Source organism: Acipenser ruthenus, unplaced genomic scaffold (genome assembly GCF_902713425.1).
Source record: "Acipenser ruthenus unplaced genomic scaffold, fAciRut3.2 maternal haplotype, whole genome shotgun sequence".
NCBI lineage: Eukaryota > Metazoa > Chordata > Actinopteri > Acipenseriformes > Acipenseridae > Acipenser > Acipenser ruthenus.
Window position 1 is genome coordinate 6399 of NW_026707350.1, and position 8059 is coordinate 14457.

Here is an 8059-nt window from a genome sequence, read left to right on the forward strand (position 1 = left end):
CCAAAGGAGGCTGACACAAATTGTGCAGAGCAACAGACAGGCTACAGTTAGTCAACTGACAGTCCAGTACAACATTGGTGCCGACAGACCAATAAAAGAATGCACAATTCGTCGAACCTTGACACGAATGGGGTATGACAGCCAACGACTTAACAGAGTTCCACTTCTTTCAGCAAAATACAAGAAACTGTGGTTGCAGTGGGCTAAGGAATGAAAACACTGGACACTGAAGGATTGGAAAAACATTGGCTGGTCTGATGAATCCCGGTTCCTGCTGTTTCACGCTGATGGGAGGACTAGGGTATGGCGAAAACCACATGAGTACATGCATCCATCATGCCGTGTGTCAACATTGCAGGCTGGTGGCGGGTGGTGTGTGATGGTGTAGGGTGTGTTTTCATGGCACACATTGGGCCCCTTGATAAAAGTGGAGCCATGTTTAAATTCCACAGGATATCTGAACATCATTGCCAATCAGGTGCATCCCTTCATGGCAGCAGTGTATCCATCTGCGAATTGATATTTTTCAGCAGGATAATGCCCCATGCCACAAGGCTAGGATTGTCCAGGAATGGTTCCACGAACATGACAGTGAATTCAGCTTACTGCAGTGGCCTGCCCTGTCACCAGATCTCAATCCAATTTAGCATCTGTGGGATGAGATGGAACGAGCTATTCGGAGTAGAGATCCACTACCAGCCAACTTGACACAACTGTGGGAAGCACTGGAGTCAACATGGGCCAGCATCCCTGCGGAACGCTTTCTACACCTTGTAGAGTCCATGCCCCAGCGAATTGAGGCTGTTCTGAGGGCAAAATGGGGTGCAACTCAATATTAGGAAGGTGTTCCTAATGTTTTGTACACTCAGTGTATTATATATATATATATATATATATATATATATATATATATATATATATATATATTGTGAAAGAATGGTAGTGTGGTGCTACTGGACTCTGGTATTTTCTTCCCAAGGACTGGAGTGAACTCGTTACGTATTCAGGTAATTACTTTTATTTACAATATTTACACAAGATTATATCAATCAGAAGCGTTTATCTTCCCATGTACGGGCTGCTAACTACCTCACTTCTTCTCCCCTCTCTATACTACTGCGAGATGACCAGACTGAAACAGGCTTTGCCTGTAGAATGTCCCGATTCTGCACAACAGGAAGGTTGAGGTTGGGCTCCCTCAGGTGGAGTGAGTCAGGAACACCGGTAAATTGTGGTTGGGCTCCCTCTGGTGGAGTGAGCCAGGAACACAGGTAAGTTGTGGTTGGGCTCCCTCAGGTGGAGTGAGCCAGGAACACAGGTAAGTTGAGGTTGGGCTCCCTCTGGTGGAGTGAGCCAGGAACACAGGTGAGTCGAGGTTGGGCTCCCTCAGGTGGAGTGAGCCAGGAACACAGGTGAGTCGTGGTTGAGTTCCCTCGGTTGATTATCTCCTGAAACACAGAAGAACAGAGAGCAGCCCCCTCTGGTAGAGTGGGCCCGGACCACAAGCAAGGAAGTGCAAGATGTTCAGTAGTCTCCTTGCTACTGCCAGGTTCCAGAACAAGCACGGATGAATATTGACTTCCTTGAAGCGGAATGATGTCACACTTGTGCTATCACTGCAGTGACTGTTTAAAAGCCACCTTCCAACAGTAATAAACAATGTTCCAATACCACGTCTCGTGCTTCACTTTCTTGACTAGTAAACACTTCCTACAATACCGTGCAGATCGCTGCTCCTACAGCTAGAAACCAAATGGTGTCTAAACAGTCCTGATCATAGAAACAATACACTTGGTAGAACAGTTCGCTGCTCCTGCTGCCAATGAACCAAACAGTGTTTAAACCAGTCCTGGTTATAGCAATAATACTCTTAGTTGAACAGATCGCCGTGACTGTGCCACGTAGGTACCCAAGCTAACCCCATGGGTCACGTACTAGCCACAGCTTAGGCAGCCGACAACACAGTGGTTTAATAAATCATAACAACGAAACAAAACCAAACAAATCCAAAAACAAAAGGCTGCCTCACCAAGAGGAAAGAACGCACTGTCTTAAACTTTCACGAAATAACTACGACTGAAATTTAAAGCACTTACTATCGCTTTCCAATGATATTGGAGACTCCAGAGTTTACGCAGGCAGGACAATCGGGCCGTGTTCCCCACAATCACACTTCCCCCGATTGTTCTCCCCTGCTCCCTTTTAAACTCTCTAACCCTGCCTCACTAATTTGCGCTGAGGTTTCTGGGGTGTGTAGTTTTTCTTCAGAGACGCCATTCCTTAAAGGTGTCCCTGCTCTTTCTTCACTATATATATATATATATATATATATATATATATATATATATATATATATATGGATGATATATAGAAATTGGCCCCTTTTTAATATATTTAAAATATATTTCAGCCTGTAATCCATATAAAATAAATATATGGATTACAGACTAAAATATGCTTTAAATACATCCCATATATTTTAAATATATAAAAATGGGCCAATTTCTATATATGAAAAATATAAGGATCATACTTTCATTTTACCATATATTAAAAATATGTGTTTGTTCCATAAGGGTTATTTTGATTTATAGTTTGTGAACCTTTACTTTGACTCTTACGCCATTTTATTTTGTGTTTGTTATTTTGAAAAGTCTGTTTATTTATTTATTTATTTTTAATGTAGTCATTGCCAATTATTTGTTATTATTTTCTCCCCAAATTTAAATGGCCAGTTTTTTTTAGGCTCAGCTCACCGCTACCACCCCTGCGCTGACTCGGGAGGGCGCAGATGAACACACGCTGTCCTCCGAAGCGTGTGCCGTCAGCCGACCACTTTTTTTCACACTGCGGACTCACCATGCAGCCACCCAAGAGCTACAGCGTTGGAGGACAACGCAGCTCTCGGGCAGCTTACAGGCAAGCCCGCAGGCGCCCGGCCAGACTACAGGGGTCGCTGGTGCGCGGTGAGCCGAGGACACCCTGGCCGACCTAGCCCTCCCTCCCCCCCGGGGGCGCTCGGCCAATTGAGCACTGCCCCCTGGAAGCTCCCGTCCTCAATCGGCAACAGAATAGCCTGGACTCGTACTAGCGACGTCCAGACTATAGGGCACATCCTGCACTCCACGTGGAGTGCCTTTCCTGGATGCGCCACTCGGCAGCCCCCTATATTTTTTTACTTTATTAAATAAATATACGTGCAGCAGCGCTGTTTTGCCCGCACCTCCCTTTGTGTTGACTACTACTTCCTGAACCTGACGTCACCCACACACACCACCCGAGCCATCTTTGTGACACTGACACTGTATTTTTTTTTTACTGACATCATTTAAAAAAAAAAAAACACAAACAATAAAATACATTATAAAATAGGCTAGTTTTGTGTACTTACATTTCTTTAGGTCTTATTTACTTCTTATGGTCACACATGGACACATTTGCAGGCTGTATCATTTGCTTTGTTCGTCTGAAGCTAGTGCTGTTTTTAAAAGCAGTCTTGATAGTCCGAATTCCATTCAGAATGTCTGTAGGCAATTGATTTCTTACGTCTGTTTTTACAAGATTCATCTGAGAAAAAAAAACTTGTTTTAATTCTGCAGTACTGTGTGGCACAGCCAACATATTAATGGCAAACTTGGCAAATGTAGGAAAACGTGGCTCTCCGCTAGGTATAAACAAGAGCGCAATTTTGTGCTAGTTTTCAAACAAACTGCCAGATCTCCAAGATCCGTCAAGTCAGTCATCACTGCATAAATTTCATCTAGGCTATCCAGCATAGTTCCACTAACAAAAAGGCATTGCAAGCTGGACAATGTCTCCCAAGCTCGCTGTGCTTTGGCTACCTGGTTGAAGAACGCATATACTCATTTCAGCACAGTGTTGTCAATTGGTATTCTTCTTTTAATACTTTTAACTGCCATCACATAAGGTGTAGGTATATGTCATTCGAGCTCATTCGGGGCTTTCAGTACCGATTTGTAAAAATATTTCTAATGCCCCCCTTTACTGATTACATTCTTCTTCTTTCCGTTTCTTGTGTTTATGCTTTGCTGCCCCTGAAGAGACATTGTTTGCTGTATTCAAGCAAAATCAAACTAACTGACCTGGAATTTACTTGTGTTGCCGCGCGAAAGTAAGTTCCGAGTCAGCCAGTTTGTTTTTGTGTGAACACAAGTGAGATACACTGCCTTAATTGAAAGTCAGCTGCCTATAAGGGCTGTCAATTAAATTTATTTAACACACGTTAATCACACTCTTCTGTCTTGTTCCTCTTAGCATACTGTAATTAATTTCTTGGGGCAAAGATCATATAAACACACATTGTCAACGTCCCGGTCTGTACGCACAGGATACTACCTCGCAGTGAAGTCTTAATAAAAAGCGTGCGCTGTGTAACTATACATCCAAAATGAAAATCATTTTATGTTGCAACAAAGCTGGAAACTATATTGATTGTTTGAAACAAGGAGTAACGCAGGCATATCTTTGTCGTGAATATAGGTTATCAAAAAATACTTTTTTGGCTAGTTCAGCAAAAAAAAAAAAAAAAAAACAATTTGAGAATCTGATGAACTTTTCATGTCGGGATGATTTGGAATACAAGCTCAGTTTGGGATTCTTACATGTTGGATTATGATTTGGTGCACTTTGAAATGATTCATGTCAGATTGATTTTGAATAAATGTTCAGCTTCAATATTTTTAGTACATCTATACAGCTATGGCCAAATGTTTTGCAACTAGAATTTTAGGATTGAGACAATTAAAAAAACACAATAGGAGCATAATTTAGAAGTTTTATTTAACAGCATGTAATCAAAGAAACTAAAATTGTATTGCAAAAGTCTACCGGAAGCCATAATAGTAGGACAGTATTTGATGTTAGATTTCACATTTTTTGATTTGTGTCAGTTTTTCATTAAGTACATGGAAAACTACAAAACGGTATATAATTAAATATGTTAATGTATCATTATTCAGCTGGTTTCATTCGACTTTATGAAGCAAAATTAGTTCATTGTATAGGGTGATGCAAAACTTTTGACCATAGCTGTATACTGATGATTCACAAATGAGTGTCTTCCTGGATAAATAAAGTGTAATAAGAAAAACGACAATAATAATAATAATAATAATAATAATAATAATAATAATAATAATAATAGTTTTGACCGTGTAAACTGATTCTGATGCCCAGGAATTAAGTACATTGGCCATTGATCTTTCTTAAAGGTTACTTTACAGAAAATTGCACACATATGCAAATGATCCCTCCCTTCAGGATTTAAACCTATACTGACTTTTTGAGCATCTCTGCCACTATATCTTCAGTTAATCCAATTTATATTTGTATTTTAAAATGAATATTCCAGTTTTCTCATAATTTAATCTAACAAAAAGACACTACCTTACTATTCAATTCTTATTTTCAGCATACTAACTGCATTTCATTAACACAGTATTTGGTTTTACTGAAATCTCTCTCTGTTTTGACAGTGCACGTTCCTTTCCTTTGAGTTCTCACCACACTGTAAAACATTTAAAATACTGTCTGCGGGAATGCAAAATGTATGAATTCCTACATCTCTGGTTGATTTATGTGAAATAATAATACACTATTTAATGCTTAAACATGGCTAGAAGCAATCTTTGGCTATCAAGATGTACAATGGAATAATGACTTCAGAAGACAAATCACCTCCTGGACTTGGGAAGCTTGTTTAAAGGTGCTGTACAGATATATTGAACTGTATGTAATTGTACCCTAACTTCAAGCTGTAGACCTATGAGGCTTGCATTGAAACAGCACAGCAAAGGCAGATAGAGTAGTGTAATCAATTTGGCTAAAATGTCTTGAAGTAAAACCAGTAAGGTTTTTTTTTTTTATATTTTTTTATTGTTATTTTGTTGGGCTTTTATACGCGTATATCTGTCCACTTAAATGTCAAATACCGGTTTGTACATCCCTAGTTGCAAGAAATTAATGGAACGAGTGAATAACTGCTCCCCATGCACAAAAATAAATAAACACAAACAAAAGAGTTTAAGAAACGAAATACAGTACACTCAAAAGAAATACACAGTAAGGGTTATGGATAACATAGTTGGGTCTTAATTATCTACATGCAGTGGTAGATCTAAATACCACCACATACTGAAACAGACAGAAGAACACTAAAGGGACATTTGATTTTCATCATCATGGCAGTGTTTAGATCCACCAGGCTGATTATCAATTCAATTGTGCCCAGCTTGACCAATATATTTACTGTATTTATATACTGTACTGCCAAATACAAGCTTAAAATGTTTGCAAGGTAGGCATATATTTAAAAAAAGAAAACAAATATAGCTGAAAATTAAATTAAGTAAACTAGTGTACCATATTAAACTATTACAACTATTTTCTGAAAAGTGTGTGTTATAAAAAACAAAACAAAAAAAAAACCCATAGAACAGTGGCTACAGTATCTCTGTAGTTTTCACTAGCTAAGTACACTTTGTTGGAAAGTTGTGTCTGCTTAGTAATGTAAATGTGCCCCTTTTTTTAAAGCTTAAGCGCCTCAAGTAATCTGTGTTTTTTTCTGTTTTTAAATGTGATTTGAGTTGCTATTTTCTATGTTAATGTATTTTGTTTATGCACTGCAGTTAAAAAAATATATATTATAATGAACAATTAATAAAGTTTTATGTTAAGAAATATTTTGATTAAAGTCTTTTGAAATTTGTCCGATTTCAGCTGTTTAAACAAGAAATAATCAGAAAACTCCATACACATAAAACAGAATCCTTTTAACTGAGGAGGGTACCGTAAAATGTGTGGTTTACATGCAAACATTTAAATAAGTCTCACTATTTTGGTAGTACCTTTCCAGAAATTTGCTAGTTTTCTTCTAGGAAGATAATTTATCATTCTAAATACAAATTACCCTATTAATAATAATATGCGAGGGTATATTTAAATGTGTCTGTCAGCATTCCAATTTAGCCTTGTGCGATGACTGATATCTTGCAGCTTTCTAAAACTGAGTTTACAAAAGCTTTTAGGTTGTGTTGAAGACCTCATTTAACTACCAAATAAAATAAAGCAAAATAAACAAAAACCCTGACATATTATACAGCTACCCAATAAATAAACACCAACATTTCATAAGAGAGGACTTTGCACTAGCCATGCATTTTCTAAACATTTTTGACAGCATATATATTCAGATACATATTACATATATAATATATACAGTTTCCTACAAAAGGGTAGATTTAGCAATTATGATCCTTATGATAGTCTACGAACAGAGTTAAAATCCAGCACTTTACGTTATATATATATATATATATACATACACACATATATATATATATATATATATATATATATATATATATATATTAGTAACACAGCCTCACGGCTGAGGTTCGTTTTGCCCTTTTGAAACACAGACCCAGACACCAGAATTGCACTTTAGCACTTGCGTGCACTTTTATTTACACAAACAAAAAAACAAAAACCTAACTCCCACATGGAGTACTAACTAAATTTTTTACTTTTTGCACTCTAAACTCACACATTTATGGCTATTTCGTTTACCAGTAAAACAAAAACTTTCACACACACAAAAGCTACTCAAAGGTTTCACACAATACCTTCTGTTACTGACAGCCTGTTGCCTTCTCACAAACTGCAGAATGCCCAGAACAGACATTTCTCCTTCTTTTTGGTTAATGGCCACCAAGTTTCCATCGAAGCTTATTGTCGCCACCTACTGTTTGTTTTGATTATCATTATTGTGAGCCCAACACTCCGATTCCTATATACCTGACCATACCCCTATCTATTCTATTACCATCCTAAAAAAAATATTCTGAATATTCAAAGCCCTAAACTCTTCCCCTACCTCTAATCTCACTTCCCTATATCTAGCACATTCAACCATCAGGTGTTCCACAGTTTCCATAACCCCACATTTCATACATTACCCATTCTCATGTGCTCCAATTCTATATAAATGTTCATTTAAATTTGAATGTCCTATAAACAGCCTTATTAGGTTACCTTCCTC

The 8059-nt window shown here is 37.9% G+C and overlaps 1 long non-coding RNA gene across 1 annotated transcript; it reads right to left on the reverse strand.

The window, feature by feature from the left end:
* Positions 1 to 1080: 1080 nt before the first annotated feature.
* LOC117435481 (uncharacterized) lies at positions 1081 to 7730 on the reverse strand. The gene is made up of 3 exons (XR_004549178.3): positions 7644 to 7730; positions 3392 to 3567; positions 1081 to 1480 (listed from the first exon to the last, which is right to left on the reverse strand). It is a non-coding gene; the product is annotated as an uncharacterized LOC117435481 (long non-coding RNA).
* Positions 7731 to 8059: the final 329 nt, after the last annotated feature.